The 20167-nt window shown below is 41.5% G+C and overlaps 1 protein-coding gene across 1 annotated transcript in view; it reads left to right on the top strand.

Annotated features, from left to right (window-relative positions):
* Positions 1-2745: 2745 nt before the first annotated feature.
* The window catches only part of gng12a (guanine nucleotide binding protein (G protein), gamma 12a), a 53945-nt gene continuing 36523 nt past the window's right edge, over positions 2746-20167 (top strand). The window contains exon 1 of the mRNA XM_017712292.2: positions 2746-2972. The gene's annotated coding sequence lies outside the window, so the exon portion shown is untranslated. The remainder of the gene's footprint in view (positions 2973-20167) is intronic.

Here is a 20167-nt window from a genome sequence, read left to right as displayed (position 1 = left end):
CTTTTAGCTTCGTAATGTTTTTGTTCTAGTGTGACCTGGATTTCCATTTCAGCCAAGGACTTTTATTTCAGCGCATTGCTACCCAGACAGCGAGCATCTACAGGTCAACTGCACCCATAATGTCGGCACCCTGCTGACTGTTTGCTCCTTCTGGTCCACCTAGATTATTGTCCTGCATTCAAGCTCCGCCTAGTTTTTAATCTCCTCGAGCAGATTTGAAATGCATTTCATTTCAGAAAGTAAACTAAGACAAATATTACAAACAAACGAGAAAAAAATGATGACGAGGCCTTGGGGGCTCCAGCGTGGGCTGGAGCTTAGGGAACAATCCCTGGTTGTCGGTTTAATCCCCTCCGCCAACAGTACGTGACTGAGGTGTCCTTGAGCAAGACACCTAACCCCCAACTGCTCCCCGGGCGCTGCGGATGGGGCTGCCCACCGCTCCGGGCAAGTGTGCTCGCTGCCCCCTAGTGTGTGTGTGCTCACTAGTGTGTATGTGGTGTTTCACTGCATGGTTGGGTTAAATGCGGACTGTTACGGTACTAATGAAGGTCTCTTAATCTAGAATGATTTATAGAAAATGTTGTTGATGCTGAGCTAGATTAAATTTATTTACCAAACTAATTTACAAAGTATAACTAAGAAAGGAAGGAAGGAAAAAATAAGTTCACTGTGAGTGGAAAACGAGTGGAATTTTGTCTAATTTTCTGCTGAAACACTGGTGGCCCGCCCAGAAAATGCTGAGCAAAAAGCCAGTGGACTGCCAGCTTTGCCATCAGTGGCTCAGTAACCTCTTTAAATACTTTAAAATTTAGGCAAAACCTTCTCAAAAGTATCATAAAACAGTTTCTTAGACTAACGAAATTTCCTTCGGGATCAATAAAGTATCTATCTATCTATCTAGACATCATCAGGCAGTGAATTCATAACCATCTCATGTAGGAACGTTCTGTGAGGGAGCTTTCAGAGGTGGACGCCTGGTTCCCATCACCACCACTGTGGACGATTTTATCGCGGAGCATATACAGTGTATAAGAAAAGTGTGGGTCATTCTACAGCGACGTCCACTTTTCTATCTCTCCATAGGAGTCATTGGTCTTACCGATGTTCATTGGTGTTCCACATAATAAAGGTCACCCCAGAGACGTTTTTAATGAAAATTAGTAGCATTTTACTAAACGGCTGCTACAGAGCATCAAACCACACGCTGTCAACCAGGGAACGTCCACTAAAACATGGAATTTTATCCGTTTGTGTTCTGTTTCTTCACAGTGACCTCAGAATGAAGTCGGTCACACCGGTGACGTCAGCTCAAAGCTTCGTATGAGATCATGAGCTGAGTGAGAAGATCTCTGAGGGCTGAGAGACACGGTGGACTCACCGTGAGCTTCTCTTCACAGATCCTCAGAAAACAGGTCAAAGGGAGTCGAGTGACGTCATCGGTGCGACTTTTATTTCAAAATAAGAGATTTTTTTGTTACGCAGTGACACCAGTGACACGACTCCTGGGGACCACAACCTTCATGATGTATTTTATAATATTTATTTGTTTTCCTAATGTCATTTAATGCATGTAATCCAGTCATGTAGAGATAATTGCAGTTAAAATTGCAGAAAAACTCAAAATACGGCCTCAGCCTTCACACATGACCGTGGGAACGAGCTCTTCTGTGGTGCTTGGGATTCTATACGGTTGATTTAAAAAGCAATACTGCTAAATTGGACGGCGTGGTGGGTAGTGCTGTCGCTTCACAGCGAGGAGGGCCTGGGTTCGATTCCCCGGCTGGGCGACTGGGGTTCTCCCCGTGGGTTCCTCCCACAGTCCAAAGACATGCAGTTAGACCAGTTGGACATGCTACATTGCCCCTAGGTGTGTGTGTGTGTGTGTGTGCCTGCCATGCGATGGACTGGCGACCTGTCCCGGGTGTATCCTGCCTTCTGCCCGATGTCAGCTAGGATAGGCTCCAGCACCCCCGGGACCCTGAGGGAGAAGCGGCTTAGAAGGTGTGTGTGTATTGCTAAATTGAGGCTCAATAAGCCGCAATTGTTACAATAACATTGTTTTATTTTAAAATATGAACAAATTGTAAGATGTTTTTCAAGTGTAATATATCTGTAAACGCTAGGGACACAAAAATGACCCACTCGCAGACTCTGTGCTCTGCTGGAGACACTTTTTGAGTGACTTTTAACACGAAATGTGTTGAAATGTTTCTGTACACAGTTATGAATAATACATGTTGGGTTTCTTTTAAAACAGAAGATGTTAAAAATGTTAAATCAGACAACAATGACACAAAAAGTCTTCGACTGGGTGACAAGTTAGTGTGCTGCCGTTTAACACAGCACTTTTTTGAGTGTAGGTGGGCTGCAGCTTTACTGACTGGAGGAGCAAAAACATGGCCAGGCATGTTTACTGGGCCTCACTTCGCCCTTTCACACATTGTGCTAATACGGTTCAGTGTCCTGAGTGCGTTTCGCAGTTTTATGACTCTTCAGCTCACTTTTCACGCGTTTTTTCGCGTTTACGTGGTTTAATGGGCACGGCTGTCATGTTTTTGTCCCTCCTTTGCCTTTAAATTCCCTTTAAATTACAGAGTTCACCGCTTTTACGGCGTGAAACAACCACAAAATGGCAAGAGCGAGCGTGCTCCCTAGCAAGTGCCCTAAGTAGGCTGCTTGGACGGCGATTGGAACGCCCCCCTCCCACTTTACGCACTTGGCTGGCTGCGGAAGGTCGTTGTTTTCGTCATTCTTCGCACTAGTGTGGTTGGCTGGGTGGACGTGCTACAAACTCTGTCACTCTACAAGTAAAAATACTTTATTTTACCGTGAGGAAGGCCGTAGGGGCGGTTCTGGAGCGAGTGAAGCCCGTTTCTGAGTCCGGGTCTGTCGTGTTGGAGCTGCTTCGGAGGCGTTTCTGCCGTCTTTCCACGGTTCAGCCCGGGACCGAGAAATCTGAGCGACTGAAGGTAAAACTGGACGCTGAATCCGCTTTAAACGCTCTGAGCTCTGAGCTCGGGGCTGTGGGCTCAGGGCTGTGGGCTCAGGGCTGTGGGCTCAGGACAGAAGCTCATTCCCGACGCTTACAGTGGAAAATCGACCACTTCATTATTTTATTTCCATTATTTAGTGAATCGCTGTGCCAGTGATTTTGAGATTCAAAGTCATTGATTTCAGGTGCTTTCTCACTATTTATGTTTATATTTATTCTTTATTTATTTATTTATCGTTACTTTATTTAGATTTTTATCTCAAAAGCCTAAAGCATGTCATAACGAGAGCATCTCGAAACAATGAGATCATTTCAAAACGATGATAGTGATTCAGAATAATGGCTTAGTATCTCAAAATGTTAAGATAGTAGTTCAAAACAATGACTTAGTATCTCACATAACGAGATAATATCTGAAAATAATGAGAGGATCTCGAAATAATGAGATAATATCTGAAAATAATGAGAGGATCTAGAAATAATGAGATAATATCTGAAAATAATGAGAGGATCTCGAAATAATGACATCTCAAATAATGAGATAATATCTGAAAATAATGAGAGGATCTCAAACTAATGACATCATCTCAAATATTGAGATAATATCTGAAAATAATGAGAGGATCTCAAACTAATGACATCATCTCAAATAATGAGATAATATCTGAACATAATGAGAGGATCTCAAACTAATGACATCATCTCAAATAATGAGATATCTGAAAATAATGAGAGGATCTCAAACTAATGACATCATCTCAAATATTGAGATAATATCTGAAAATAATGAGAGGATCTCAAACTAATGACATCATCTCAAATAACGAGATAATATCTGAAAATAATGAGAGGATCTCAAACTAATGACATCATCTCAAATATTGAGATAATATCTGAAAATAATGAGAGGATCTCAAACTAATGACATCATCTCAAATATTGAGATAATATCTGAAAATAATGAGAGGATCTCAAACTAATGACATCATCTCAAATAATGAGATAATATCTGAAAATAATGAGAGGATCTCAAACTAATGACATCATCTCAAATAACGAGATAATATCTGAAAATAATGAGAGGATCTCAAACTAATGACATCATCTCAAATAACGAGATAATATCTGAAAATAATGAGAGGATCTCAAACTAATGACATCATCTCAAATAACGAGATAATATCTGAAAATAATGAGAGGATCTCAAAATAATGACATCATCTCAAATAACGAGATAATATCTGAAAATAATGAGAGGATCTCAAACTAATGACATCATCTCAAATAACGAGATAATATCTGAAAATAATGAGAGGATCTCAAACTAATGACATCATCTCAAATAACGAGATAATATCTGAAAATAATGAGAGGATCTCAAAATAATGACATCATCTCAAATAATGAGATAATATCTAAAAATATCAATCTCAAAGGATCTCAAAACAATAGCCTAGCAGTTCACTTAATAATAAAAAGTAGTATTGATTTTTATTTGTAGTGAAATCTTCTGTTATAAGTGGTGCGAATGAGTTCAGCAGGGAGGTTCATATGAATGAAAGCACTGAAAGATGTTGCAGTGATGTCACCGTTTCTGTTTCGTCTCTGCCTCAATCTGCTCTAACCCCCATAGAAGGCTGACCAGTGTCTAATGCAGCAGTACGTTAGGTCATGTTTAAAGAGTTGGAAGAGGTTCCACTGAGTGACATCATCATTATTATTATTATTAGGCTTTTTATTAGATTATTAGTTTTTTGCTGTAATATTGTACATCGGAATGACATATTAGCTGTCAGCTTTATTGATGTGTGTGCTTCCTTAGAAAGAGTTTTCCAGGGTTCTTTGATAAAGTGCTGTTCAAAAGCCAGAGATCATCGTTCATTTAATCTCCAGTCAAAATGACATCAGGAAAAACGAGAAAATCTGCAGGGATATTTTTCCAAACCTCCAAAGTTCAGTCTCAGAAGCTGGTTTAGATTTTCATAAGTAATCAGACCCATTCAGTAGTGTTGAGGTCTGGACTCTGGGGTGGTCAGTCCGTCGTCCAGCTTCTTTGTTTGATGTGTCCGTCTCCTTTTCTCAGTGAGGTTCTTCTTGATCAGCTACACGTCCTTTCAGACCCACAGCGCTGAGTGGTCTTCTCACAGTGGAAGGATGGACAGAAACACCTGTGGATGTTTTCAGATCTGAAGCAGCTTGATCTTCTCCTCTCTCTCAGAGATCAAAGCTTTAGGTGCTGTTTATCGGATGGGGGCAGTTTTGGTGTCGACCAGGTCTTCCAGGTGGTTGTTAGGAGCCTCGTTTTCTCTGTAGCTTTGAATCATTTTTTTGAACTCCAGTTTTTGGGAACTCTTTTCACTTTGACTTTCTCCATCCTCATGCAAGTGGACTATGTTATATCTAATCTCCTCAGAAACATCTCCTGACCAATTCATAGCTTGTACTTAAAGGCAGTTTTGACTGGGAATTAAATACATTAATAGTGGTGTCTGACTTGTGCAAAGAACTGTATGTCGTTGCTGTTGGACCAAAAGCCTGCATCTATATTTTTGTTGACCCAAAGTGACTTGGAAAACCTCTGGTTCCATTGACTTACATTAAAAGTAAAGTATGTTTTTTCCTTCTCCTGTAAAGTTACCATTTTGCATATATATATATATATATATATATATATATATATATATATATATAAAACCACGACAACTCCAAGTCGATTCAGTACTGAAATGGTCCTTGTCTGTGATGGACAACCTGTTCTGTATGCACCAATAAGGGTTGTGCTAGTGTTGCAAGTCAAAGAACCATTTGTAGTGCTGTATAGAACCCATTTTTGTGCTGAAAGTGTGGTCTCTCGTGTGTTATGCCTGGTATAGATTTTATGTTTTGTTGGTTTAATTTAAGTTATTCTCACAGTTGTTTGTATAAATTGAACCGTGTTTGTGTCGACTTTCCCATTTGATTCCATTTGAACGTTCCATTACATGAATGTTTAAAGCAAAGGGTGCATGTGTTCCCTGTTGTCAGAGTCGTAGGCTTTGAATTTGAATTCATTGCTTATATATATATGTATATGTATATATTAAATGGGGCGGCACTGTGACGTGGTGGGTAGCGCTGTTGCCTCACAGCGAGGAGGGTCTGGGTTCGATTCCCCGGCCGGGTGATCAGGGTCCTCTCTGTGTGGAGTTTGCATGTTCTCCCCGTGTCTACATGGGTTTCCTCTGGGTTCTCCGGTTTCCCCCCACAGTCCAAAGACATGCAGTCAGGCCAGGTGGACAGGCTAAACTGCCCCAAGGTGCGAGTGTCTGTCTGTCTGTCTGTCTGCCCTGCGATGGACTGGCGATGTGTCCAGGGTGTGTCCTGCCTTCTGCCTGAAGACCGCTGGGATAGGCTCCAGCACCCCCCATGACCCAGACGGAGAAGCGGCTTAGAAGGTGTGTGTGTGTGTAGTTATACCTGTTATGTGGTTCTTTAAAGAACCTTTTTAACAGTGGTGCTATTCTTGCACCATAATGGGTTCCACTGTTGTTACAAGTCAAATAACCATTTTTTTGGTACCATATAGAACATTTTTGCTAGGAGTGTAGGCTTGAATTTACCTTTAAAGAGTAGAGTTCTTCAGGGTTCTTTTACAGCCAGTGGTTCCATATAGAGCCATGACATTTTAAAGAACCATTTAACTGGTCTTTGCCTGGTTAAATTGTTCTTCTCTGTATAATGGAAAATTTGATATTTGGTTCTTTAAAGAACCTTTTAAAACAATGGTGCTATTCTTGCACCAAAAAGGGTTCCGCTGTTGTTCCAAGTCAAAGGGCCTTTGTTTGGGTACCGTATAGAACTCTGATTTTGCTGCGAGTGTAGGCTGTGATTTCTGAGCTGGCTCTGTTCTGAAGGTGTAATTGGTTTGTTTACTCAGTTGTTTGTCATTAAAGACAATAATTTATTGGAACGTGATGGCGTAAGAGAACTGCGTGGCATTTAAATGCTTTCCCTTTAAAGCCCTTTGAACACTAGACTTTCTGTGATTAATCTGAATAAATAATATATTTATATTTAAACTTGAAAGATATGAAGGGAAAGATCAACTTCAGAGATTCTAACGATAAATTAGGAAGATTTTAAAGGTGCAATATACGATTCTGGAGAACGGTTGTTGATATTTGAACACAACAGGAAAACAAACACACCCCTTCTTTCAGAAGCCCCACCTCCCAAATTGATGGACGTGCAGTTGTCAAAGCCAACATGCTTTGATAGATCACTGCAGCCATAAAACCCTTCGCAAACGTTGGACAAATACCATGATATAACGTTAGAGGCAGTCGTGGGTTGGAAGTGGGTTGGGAACTGGCCCTGTGACCGGAAGGTCGCCGGTTCGATCCCCAGTGCCGACAGTCCATGACTGAGGTGTCCTTGAGCAAGACACCTAACCCCCAATTGCTCCCCGGGCGCCGTGGATAGGGCTGCCCACCGCTCCGGGCAAGTGTGCTCACTGCCCCCTAGTGTGTGTGTATTCACTAGTGTGTTTCACTTCACGGATGGGTTAAATGCAGAGGTGGAATTTCCCCGTTTGTGGGATTAAAAAAGTATCACTTAACTTAGAGGGAACAACCACACAGCAAGTAATGTAGCTAGCGTTAGCTAGGCTGTGGGTTACCAACACTACAGTTACAGTTGCTGCGGTTTCTGCTGTGAAGCTAACCAGCTGCTGTTACCAACGTTCGCAAATAAGACAAAACAATACTGAATTATTGATTTTGTAAAACAGCAAACATGAGTGTTGCCCACCTGTCCAGCAGGAGCGGCCTCCTCCTCCCTTTTCAGGCATTTTAACTATCAGTGAAGCTGAAGTAGCTTCTTTATGGCCACCTTCTGCAGTTTGAATTTTCCCGTTCCACCTTAAAAGGTGCGGAGCTAGAATAAATTCTGGCACCGCAGCTTCTTGTTTGAATTTTCCCGTTCCACCTTAAAAGGTGCCTTCACACTGTGTGGGTGCTCAAACTTTGGGGAGGTCAAAACAAAACGTGGGGAGGGCCCCACAGTGATGATAACCCCCTCCCCCAAACGAGCCCAGAATCGTCCTGTTTTCGTCAAGTTTCCAGGACAAGTGTGAAAACACCCTGAGAGGCCACAACTGTCCTCTCACTCGCTCTGTCTCTGACTGGGTGGGTCTCTGATGTTCCTCCCTCCCCCCCATCACTCATCTCGATGCTATCCAGCGCAGGCTGACACACCAGGGTGAGCAGTTAGTGTTCTCCTCCAAGCGTGTTGAGTTTCAAATAATGTTTAGCCACCTTTCGTGCTTTATTTGTCCTTCCTCTCCCTAAAGCCTCCAGCTTCCAGCTGCATTTTGGTTCTTGAAAGGTTCTTTAGTACCTTTAGTATCTTGAAAAGTTCTTTTTTCAAATTGGTTCTATATAGCACCAAAATGGGTTCTTCTATTGTTACGATGTGAAACTTGTACCAATAGAAGGGTGCCAAATAGAACCTTTTTCAAATCATTTCTATATTGAACCGTCTACAGCACATTCTTCAGCAATCTGCAGAACCTTTCACAATGCAAAGAAGCCTTTAATCGTGCAAAGGGTTCTTTGACTATTCATGGTTCTATATAGAACCATTTTATTTACTGAAGATGCCTTGAAGAACCATCATTTTAAGTGTGTAGAAGTCAATGAGCTTCGGAATTTCTCATTGTCAACAATGAGTGTGTGTACATGCACTTAATAATCCGATAACTGCAAAAAATGGGATTTTGTCAAAAAATCCGATCAATGCATTTACACGCAATTGAGTAGTCAGATAATGAGGAAACTCTGGGTCTGCATGAGTCAGACAGTAATCAGATTTCTGCTTAGCAACCGGCCAGTAAACTCCCAGAAGACGTGACGAAAGCTTAGTGTAAATCTCAAAACATCGCCCCACTTCACCTGAAAATATAAACATAAATCATCTAGACGAAGCATTCGATTAAGAATTTTTACATTCTTAATTTCGTCAAGAATGTCAAGTCAAGTGAAGTGGCTTTTGTTGTCATTCCATCTCTGTACAAGGTACACGGTGGACTGGAACTACGTTCCTCCAGGAACATCACGGTGCAACAAGGAACACAAAGTACAAAGAGTGAACGTGCAGACAAAAAATTAAGCTAGAAACAGTAAATACGATAAATTAAACAGACATTAGACACAGTAAACGGACAGGACAGCGCTCACTCTGGACATGAGGTCGTAGAATAAGGCGCAGAGATATTAACCTGCTGTGATCTGTGAGTCACGCAATGCGTTCTGGTTTCAGCGTCGCTTCAGAAGCGTTTTGCGTGCTCACTTTCAGTCCTGCCCTCTGTTTTCGCACATGCTCAGACTGAGAAACCCGAAAGAAATCAGAGTAAGAGCTCATGCTGAGATCTGATTACTGAGCTGAAGTCCAGCCTCTTAACCGGATTTCTAAACCTAACTTCAGTCTAAGAAATTGGAGTGTGCTGTTTACATGGCCGCTAAAATAATCAGATAACGGCAGAAATCTGACTATGATCACATTATTGAGCGCAGTGTTTATTAGCATCATGTCTGTTTGTCATTTTGTGAGTTCTTGTTGAAGTTAAGTGATTTTTGGCTTTGAGGCTTTGGCTGTTTTACTAAATACCTAAGTACCTGTCGGTACTGTCCACAGCTGGTAAAAGGCTGGCAGGCCCTGCATAACCAGCAGTCCAGCTTTTGAATGTGATGGAACTGTCACTGCTGCTGTAAAGTTGTAAAAAAATAGGATGAATGGATGGAGGGAAAAGGGACCAGCTTATTTATAAGAGTGGCTTTTTGGTTTTTGTTTTGATAACTTTGAACACGTGTATGTGCCGCTCTGGTTTCTTTTGTCAGTCATTTCTTTTGTTTGATGATTCCAGGACACTTTTTCAGGATTTATTTTGCCATTAAAGTCAATAATAGCTTTAAAAAACTGTCATTTAATTTAAATTATCTACAGAAATGTCCGTTTTTCTGTCCCTAGCATTATCAGATATATTATAGCACAAAAACATGTTAGGGTTACAATTTATTTATGTTTTAAAATAAATTTAACAATTAAAAATGATAGCTTCTCTCAATTCACCAATACTGGTTTTGAAATCAATCATATTGAATTCCAAGCACCACAGAAGAGCTCGTCCTCAGTCATGCTTTTTCTGCAATTTTAACTACAACAATCCATACAGGACTGTGTGATGTATAAATTAAATGACAAAGTAAACAAATAAATATTATAAAATGCATAATGAAGGTTGTGGGCCCCAGGAGTCGCGTCACTGGTGTCACTGCGTAACAAAAAATCTCTTATTTTGTAATAAAAGTCGCACCGATGACGTCGCTCGACCTCCTTTCACCTGTTGTCTGAGGATCTGTGAAGAAAAGCTCACGGTGAGTCCACCGTGTCTCCCAGTCCTCAGAGATTCTCTCACTCAGCTCATGATCTCGTATGAAGCTTCTAGCTGACGTCACTGGTGTGACCGACTTTATTCTCGGGTAATTGTGAAAAAATGGATTAAATTCCATATTTTAGTGGACGTTCCCTGGTTGACAGCGCGTGGTTTGATGTTCTGTAGCAGCCTTTTAGTAAAATGCGTTGATCGTTAAAAACGTCTCTGGGGTTTCCTTTATTATGTGGAACACCGATGACAATCGGTAACACCAGTGACCTACGGAGAGATGAAAAGTGGACGTTTCTGTAGAACGACCCGTGTTTAAATAGTGAATCATGTTTTCAAATGGACTGTTTGCTACAAAACTTCTAAATACAACACACAGCCTGAGCACTTTATTAGGTCCATCTATCGTTTCTACACTATTTGTCCACTTTATCAGCTCCACTTACTGTATAGCTGCACTCTGTAGTTCTACAGTTACAGACTGTAGTCCATCTGTTTCTCTGATACTCTGTTACCCTGTTCTTCAGCGGTCAGGACCCCCATGGACCCTCACAGAGCAGGTACTATTTGGGTGGTGGGTCATGACTTTCCTTTTCTCACTAACAGTGCTGAAATCATTGTTGATACCTGTCGCAATTCTAATGCTCCTCGTGAAGTGAAATCGGAGAACGTGAAGCAACAAGCCGCCGTAGAATCCTCGTGAAAGAGCGACGCCCTGTAAAATGTTAACGATGCCACTGAACGTTTGCTCCGTTTACTATGTGGGCTGTGAAATTCAGTGCCCAGACTTGCCCACGAAGGACCAAACCCTGCGATTCCCCCTCTAAACCAAAGCGGCCTGTACACATGGCTGCGCAGCGACAGTCCTACTGTTAATTCCTCACTCTCGTTAGTGAGCGTGTAAAGCCGCCTTTCATTAAACAGGGAGGTGTTTCTCTTTCTCGGATTTTCTCCTCTTTCCACTTTTAGCGCCGTCGGTGCCAGCAGAGCGAGATGACCGCGCCTGAAGTAATGCTGACTAATGCTGTTTCAGTAGATGTTGCATGGTTGGTAAATACTGGAGTTCTGCGTGTTGGCTATGCTGATCAATCCTGCCTGGTCTGTTTTCCAGCCTACAAGATAAGGCAGACGATATGATCGGTAGATCAGGCTATTTATCGCAATATGCAGTTAATACAGTTACTGTACACAGCTTGTTGTTGTTTACAGGCTTGGACTGGGTCATATTTCTTATTAAAAGTCATGCTTATTTTTACCTCAGTCTATTTTTAAATATCTTTTTAATTTCTTTTAAAGTTGCGATTTAGAGTAGAGTTTTACTCCGTGGGCGGGGCCGTATTTTAGCCACGCCCCTGCATTTTAGAGCAGAAAGTTAGTTAGATTGTTTTGAGGTGAAATGTGTCCCAAAGACTGAAAACGTAAAACATTAAAAACATAAATGTTTTTGCATATTTTTTGCAACTGAATAAACATTTTTGTGTTTTGGTAAAGAATATTGTGATTTTGTGTGTGCATGACAGTTCAGAGCTATGTTGACGTTACGGTAATGGACTATTCTATTTCATCATCTTTTGACAAAAGATCAAAGCAAAAGAATTTTAGCCTAAAGTCTGTTTGTAAAAGTCTGAAATGTGTTTTCAGCTCTGACTTTGAACCAGTTCAGCTGAGTGATTCATAGCTCTTTTTCTGATGTAATGAAAATCATATATAATTTACTATATTTTTGTAGGAGATTTGTGTTAAATCTAATTCTTTTTTTTTTATTTTATTTTAAAAGTTGTGTATAAAAAATGTGTATTTGTGAGCTCCTGCTAGTGTGGGTGTATTAAAGACTTTTCTCTTTAATACACATTTTTTCTTCCTCCACCACTGCATAGTTTATTTATCAAATGATTTATTTATTTATTTTATTTATTTCCCCCCCTGGTATGTGAAGCGACCTTGGGTTTGTGAAAGGCACTATATAAATGTAACGTTGTTGTTGTTGTTGTTGTTGTTGTTAATAATAATAATAATAATAATAATAATAATATTATTATTATTATTAGCAATTGTGTACTAATAGCACGTCCTGCTGGAGAAATCTGAGTGCTACACATGCTCAGTAAAAGTCACATACTTTACATATTAAAGGTGTAAAACCAAGCGGTTGCACTTAATTTATGTGGTAATTAATTTATATATGTTTGAGACTCTGAGTGTGTTTACGTGCGCTCAATAATCCAATCATGATTGGGTTTCTGCGCTTGTCGGATTATCCAAATGGTCATGTAAACAGAACATTCCGATCTACAAATCCGATTAAGAAATCCGATAAAGAGGCTGGATTTTAGCTCAGTAATCCGATTTCTCGGTGCTGTGAGCTCTTACTCTGATTTCTTTCGGATCTCTCAGTCTGAGCATGTGCGAAAACAGACCGCGGTACCGGAAATAAGCGAGCAGCGACGCCGCGAGACGCAGCAACACACTTTGAGTGACGCAGAAACCAAATACATTCATGAAGAAATGAAGGATTTAAACCTTCTTTATCTTCTAGATGGTAAGGCGGTGCGATATTTTCAGCAGGCACTCTTATCCATGGCGACAGCAGCACGTGATGTATGTCTGTCCCCGTTTGTGGACAGACACTGTAGCCTAAGCAGCTTATTATTGCCCTATAATAATCCTTTGTTTTAATAGTTAAGGGGAATAAAACCTTAAATTTACGTATTATTTAATAGTATTTAAAACGCAGTTTACACTTATATTAGTCCTCGCCAGTTCTGTCAGCTCTGTTTCCCAAAACCTTTCTGCCTTTGATGTGTCCGTCGTGCGCAGGTGTTTGTGTAGGTTTGTTCACTTTCTTAAGGATCAGAATTTGAACGAAAGTGGAGGAAAACCTTGCAATTGTTACGATGTCTGGCTGGACCAGAAAACCCAAACAAAACGAACGTTTCCCTGTTTTAGACATCTGTAATGAAAATGTGTGATGGTGCAAAATCCACAAGATGAACAGACCGCCGTTCATTTATTTGATTTCCAGTCCAAACTGCCATTGCAGTTGTCCAGATGTTTGAGAATTACGGATTACATAAGATATTCCACTCGTAGGACGTTCTCCAGCTTCAGCCTGTACTGTCTCTTGGCCTCTCTGATGGACCTACGCAGGTCATATCTGGACCTTCTGTAGTCTTCAGTGTTGCCTGAGACCAATGCAGCATGGCGAGCATGTAGCATGGACCGAACTTCACTGTTTATCCAGGGTTGGGGTATTTCCTGCAGCGCTTTGTAGGAGCGATGCTTTCAGTGCAGCTGCTGATGTAGCCCGTTACCCCAGAAGCATAGTCCTCTAGATCAATAGTACAGTCTTCATTCATAGCAGCAGTTCTGAACACATCCCAGTCTGTACTGTCAAAGCAGTCCTGAAGCACTAGGTCAGTTTCTTCGTTCCACACTTTGATAGTTTTACTCACTGGAAGTGCTTGCTTGAGGAGTCGTCTGTATGCTGGGTAGAGGTACTCTACTGGGAGACTTGAGTGAGTGACTCACATAGAGGGGAGGGACGAGGTGAGAAACAGCAGTCAGAGAAGAAAGTGAGTCAGAGGGAAGTTATTCAACATGACGTGATCTAAAAGGAGAAAACTGACCATAAATGTTGTTGAAATCTGACTGAACTGGACTTTATTTGATCTGATATTCAGCTGTCGACTGTATAAGACGTTGATATTCCTGCTCAGCTACTTCAGTAAACAGTACATGGCACTGAGTCATGATGCAGGTTAGACACTGTGATGTTCTGGACCTTCGCTTGTGGACATTTTCTCTAACTGGACCTTATTGACTTTTAATGAAAGACCTGTGCTCTACACCACACCAATCAAACATTTAAGCGTAAATGTATTGAACCTGAACGTTTGTGTACAGTTACACCCCTATCATCTCTGCACTGCAGTGATTAGAAGGACACAAACCTCAAGCTTTTAAAAATAAATAATAAACTGCAGTTGTGGTGATTCACCAGCGCCCAGCTGAATCTCACCACTGCTGGTTAGTCACAGGATGGGAGTGACGGTCCAGCTCGTCTGAAACGGAGACGCTGGTGACCTCAGCGCTGTTTGGTCTTTTCAGATGGTTGCGTTCCAAAGGTAGATCATTCAGACTGAGTGTTGACAGCTGGCGGTGGATGTTTGACAAATTTGATGGGCTGTCATTATTGATTATATTAATAATTGCATAAGCTACTAATTAATTTGAGTTTTTATCAAGAAAGCAGAGTTTTCTAAAAACACACCAAACAATAGAGACGAAAAAGTAATCTGCTCAAAACCTCAGGGTCAGGTTAGCTTCACACAATGAGCTTTTAATCATAGAAAACTCACTAAACACGTTTAAAGGAAGGTAGATAAAGTAATTCAAACGGGTGGTCAGTCCGTAGTTTGTAGGGTGCATAGTAGCTAATCCAGCTGAAGGGCATTTTGCCTTCTTCCTTTAAACACCACATTTTTCTGTTGTTGGAACAAAACCTCTCATCAATGTTGCACCATTAAACACTTAGCAGTCACAAACCAGAATGATTGACAAAGATGAGAAGAAAAAAATAACTAAATAAGAAAGGAGAAGGGCATTAACCAAACTGCTTAAGATATTCCCAGACACAGGACCAGATTCGCCAGAACTTGGGTGACACAAGTCAGCTTCTCTAGAGGGAGCAAGGACAGAAGCTGAGAAACCCACATCCTCATTGAAGGGGCCTGATGAGAGGACCAAAGCAGCAAAACACACCTCTTTGCCATGAAAGACAGCAAGATAAAAGCCCGTCTCGTCCAATAGTCAAATGTCTCATCGAACTGACCGTTCAGCAGATACAACGAAAGAGCCATCCATCCATCTTCTAAACCGCTTCTCCATCAGGGTCGCAGGGGGATGCTGGAGCCTATCCCAGTCAGGTCGCCAGTCCATCGCAGGACAGTGGGGGGTTGGGGATGAGGTGGGGGTGGAGTTATGTGGCATTGGGGAGTGTCACAGGAGGTCACTTTAAACAGCAAAGCCCTCCACTCCGCCCTGCAGGTTTCCAAATAAGGTTTCTCAGCCACTAATACATTCGTGATGATGACATTGCTTTAAAATGATTTTGGTTACGCATTGCAAAGCGTTTTATATTGTTCTTCTCCTCTTTTATGAATCTATTTTTACTGCCCGGTTTTTGCCGCGTAACTCATCCTGCAGTTTTCGAGATGTTGACACCGTTCCAGCTCCAGATCGCCTGGTCTGATTCGGTGATTCGGGCTTGTATAAAGCTTTTTGATCGGATGCACAGTTCGCGTGCAGCAATGGAGTTTTGCGAATTTTAGAATATAAAGTGCAAAGGTTTTGCCACCTTTCTTGTGTCACAGTGATGTCAATACACTAACAAACACACCACACTGAATGCATCACACACAACACATCAAACACACACACCACACAAACGCACACACATAGGTAGCAGTGTATTTAAGGTGGCACTGGATTTAAGGTAGCTGGAGATTTAAGGTGGTAGTGTATTTAAGGTAGCAGCGAAGTTAAGGTAGTAGGAAATTTAAGGTGGCATTGGACTTAGGCAACCATAGCAACCTCCAACTTAGCAACACCATAGCAACCACAAAGCAACCACCTGCGATACCATAGCACCAACCTAGCATCCACTTAGAAACATAATAGCAATCACCTAGCAACCACATTGGAACACCATAGCTTCCCCCTGGGATAACGTCGCAACACCATAGCGACCTCCTAGTAACCACTTAGCAACACCATAGCAACCACAAAGCAACCACCTGCGATACCATAGCACCAACCTAGCATCCACTTAGAAACATAATAGCAATCACCTAGCAACCACATTGGAACACCATAGCTTCCCCCTGGGATAACGTCGCAACACCATAGCGACCTCCTAGTAACCACTTAGCAACATCATAGCAACCACATAGCAAACACATAGTAGTACCATAGCAACCAGCCAGCAACTCCAGGGAAATCACCATGGATTGTGGGATCTATTTTAGCTGCGAAACCATTCTGTATTTTTTTTAATCAAGTATCCAGCGTAGCCTTAATATGCAAATTCCAAGTTGACTGTGGAGAAATATGACATGGAAAAACAAAACATTGTTGATGAAGTACATCTGTCAGCAGATCAGTATTATCAGTAAAGTACATGCATCAGTTTGTCTGTTCATCTCCGGTCTGTCAGCCAGCTGAAGGTCCAGAAATAAAGTCATGTAGCTACAGAACTGATGCAATGCGCATCCGCTCTGTGTGATTGTGAAATGTTGCGTTGCACCACTTTGATTTCCTCTGTTTTAAAGTTTCAAGATTCACAGATATGCTGTTTTGTGTTGAGAGCAAATAAATAAGATGTTAATTAACCTCTTAAAGTCCTTGAGCCCACCGGTGGCTCCAAAATGCACTTGGTCATGTTCCTCATAACGTTCATATTCCATAAGCTCCGTTCAGAAGCTGGGCGTCGTGTGAGGCTGTAGCTCTTCTCTCCAGTCTAATAGACGGTGATGTCATTTTAAACCCTTATAATAAAAGAAGCTGAACTTTGTTTTTCTGCTGAAAGTCGACCCGTTTTTCCCCAAATCTGGGCTCTAAACTATAAACAGACGGCGTCTCTTCAGTGATCTGCTCTGGAAACATCACTTTTAGAGAACAACACAAAGAGCGTTGGAGATTTTTGGTCTTTCAGCAGGAAATTGTGAGCATATATTGATATGTGGAGATCATAAAACACAGGTTCTGTTGATTTGAGGGGCTTTTACAAAAAAATGTAATTTTCCACTTTTATTTCATGCAGTTACTGAATAATTTGCCTTACGAATTGGTCATGTAAATTCAGATGGACAAACCAAAATATACCCTGGAGAATAAGGGGCTAAAAGTCATGTGGAATGATTTAAGAGAATGAAGTCGCGGTGATGATGCAGGACTGAATGGTGCTGTTGCTCTGTACTGTTATATATCAGCCTGGCAGGAAGTCAGCCCATGGTAGAATGATAGAACACTTCCCCTCCGCACCAATGCAGGAAGCGTTGCTGTCTTCGAGCTGTCCGTAATGCGATTTTATTGACTCAAAATTCATGCAGTGACTCCTTGACGTCAGAGTGGTTGTCCTGGTGACTATCTGATGCGCTGTTGGTGATGGAAGTCCAGTTGCCAAGTGTATATAGAGCAGAGCTGCTCGATATGGACAAAGAAAAAACTACAAGCCTCAGCTCCAAAATAGTTAAGCCAGAATGTAAAACGCTAATAAAAACAGCAAGCAGTGATTAGTAAATTCTGTTTGAGCTGTATTAAATTGAAGACAGAACAGAAATACCATTTTAGATGCGTTGGCTTATGAAATTGATAGTTGTTTTTGTGCAAAAATATGCGCATTTCAAATTTGATGTCTGCAGCATGTTCCCAAAAAAGTGCATGTTTTCCACGGTGTTATCACCTTTCCTGTTAACAAATAATAATCGAAGAGTCTTCAGCTTGTGCTTCATAATGTGCCCCGCATTTTCAGTAGACAACCAACACTCTTTGATTATACAGCCAAGCTGTTGAAACACATGCAGAATGCTTCATGGTGTTGTCTTGCTGAAATAAGCATGGACCTTCCTGAAGAAGACGTCATCTAGAAGGCAGCATATTTTGCACCAAAATATGTACATGGTTTCTTCACAGATGTGTAGGTTACTGACTATTATCCTGCATACCACGAGTGCGTTTACATGCACTCAATAAGCTGATAACGGCAGAAAATCAGATTTTGTTAGCAATCTAATCAGCGCATTGATATGCGTTTGAGTAATCCGGTAATCTGAGAACTCCGGGTCTAAATGACAGTAGTAGGATTTCTGCTTTACAACCAGCCAATAAAGTCACAGCTAAAGACGTGACATAAACGTAATGTAAAGCTCAAACTTCATGCCGTGGCTTTTTTTTTTTTATTGTGGCACTTTACCTGGAAAAAGACATTTTTAAAATAAAACAGCATTTTTTAAGAGTTTTAAATTATACAAGAAATTTGTATAAAACAGATTACTTACTTGTTTACTTTCATATCATTAACGTTATACTACACTTTAAAAATGTGTTTTATTTAAAAATTGATTTGTTTGAGGTTTTCGTCACTGGTGTTATCAAGACTCTTGTGTTACTTACATATACTTATATATATATAATGATAGCAGGAGATGTTAATGGACATATTTAGTTGCAGAATGGAAGAAATAGATTTTTTTTCAAATCTATCCACCTGAATTCCCACTCCAAATGAAAAATGACCCGGCTGTAAATAAAGAAGTCTTTGATTGGTTGGAGGCTCATTTGCATATTTCAGACTTTGGTGACTTCAGCATTGGAAAGGTCAGTATTGTGAGAATGATGACCAAACAATGCATTGCTCAGTATTGTTATACGTGTTGAGCTGTTGATTCAGGCGCTGCTGGTCTAGTCATGTTCTCCGTCATGCTCTTATAGAGAAACCTAGCCTTGAGTTTCAGTGTGATTTCTGAATATTTGTGGAATGACTGTGAATCAGTGCAGAATACAGTGTGATAATCCTGCCTTATCATGTCCTTATTTCTAATTGGGAAAAAAATCGACTGAACTTGAACTGTGGTTCAAAAATATGCTGAGTTTCCGTAAATAGGAGGGCATATTTTGTTCTGTTGAAGTTCACTGGGAAGATAAAGTGATAGTTTGGCCAGCAATGTACACGATCCACCCCCCAACACCCCCCAACACAACTGTCAGCCAAGGCACGTTTGAACAAGTCTGTTTCTTTTGTTTAGCACTGGATCTACGAGGCTAATGCTAATGTTCAGAAATGTACTACATTTGCATTTACAGCATTTAGCAGGCGCTCTTATCCAGAGTGACTTAGAAAAGTGCTTTATTGTCGATCTAGAGAAAGTGTCTCTGCTAGTTACCAATAGGTTGGAGAGAAAGCCCTGAGCTCAGATACTGCCAGAAAGAGAAGCCCATGCTGATACAGGGCAATACAGGACATTTCAGTGAGTGCAGTACATTACAATGAACACTAAACTCAGAGCTCATTTAAGTGCTGTGTAAAGAGACGGTCTTCAGTCTGCGTTTGAGGACCGTCAGAGACGCTGCTGTTCGGACGGCCAGTAGGAGTTTGTTCCACCACCTGGGGGCCGGACAAAGAAAAGCCTTGATGCTGGTCTTCCCCGCGCCTTGAAGGAAGGCGGGTCAAGCCGAGCTCTACTCGATGCTCGAAGGGTTTAAACCATTGCCATCAGGGATTTAAATCTGCTGCGTGCAGCTGCAGGACCCAGTGAAGGGAGCGCAGCAGTGGGGTGACGTGGCTGAACTTGGGGAGGTTGAAGACGAGCCGTGCTGCCGCGTTCAGGATGAGTTGCGGAGGCTTGATGGCCTCATAGGAAGACAGTTGCAGTAGTCAAGCCTTGAGATGGCGAGACTGCATGAGCACCTGGGCGGCCTCTCGAGTGAGAAAGGGTCGGATCCTCTGAACGTTGTACAGGAGAAACCTGCATGACCGAGTCTCAGCAGTATGAGCTGAGAACCATGACCGACCATCCAGAATCATCAAGACTTCTTGCATCTTCAGACGGAACAGTCAGAGTTCTCGAATGAGACGGCGAGATCAGGATGAGGACCTGTAGTTGCAGGGATGAGTAGCAGGGCAGTCTTGCTAGAATTGAGCTTCAGGTGGTGAAGAGATGTGAGTCAGACATGCTGAGTAATACATAATATAA

This window comes from Pygocentrus nattereri, chromosome 19 (genome assembly GCF_015220715.1).
Source record: "Pygocentrus nattereri isolate fPygNat1 chromosome 19, fPygNat1.pri, whole genome shotgun sequence".
Classification (NCBI taxonomy): domain Eukaryota; kingdom Metazoa; phylum Chordata; class Actinopteri; order Characiformes; family Serrasalmidae; genus Pygocentrus; species Pygocentrus nattereri.
This window is presented reverse-complemented; position numbering and strand designations above follow the sequence as displayed.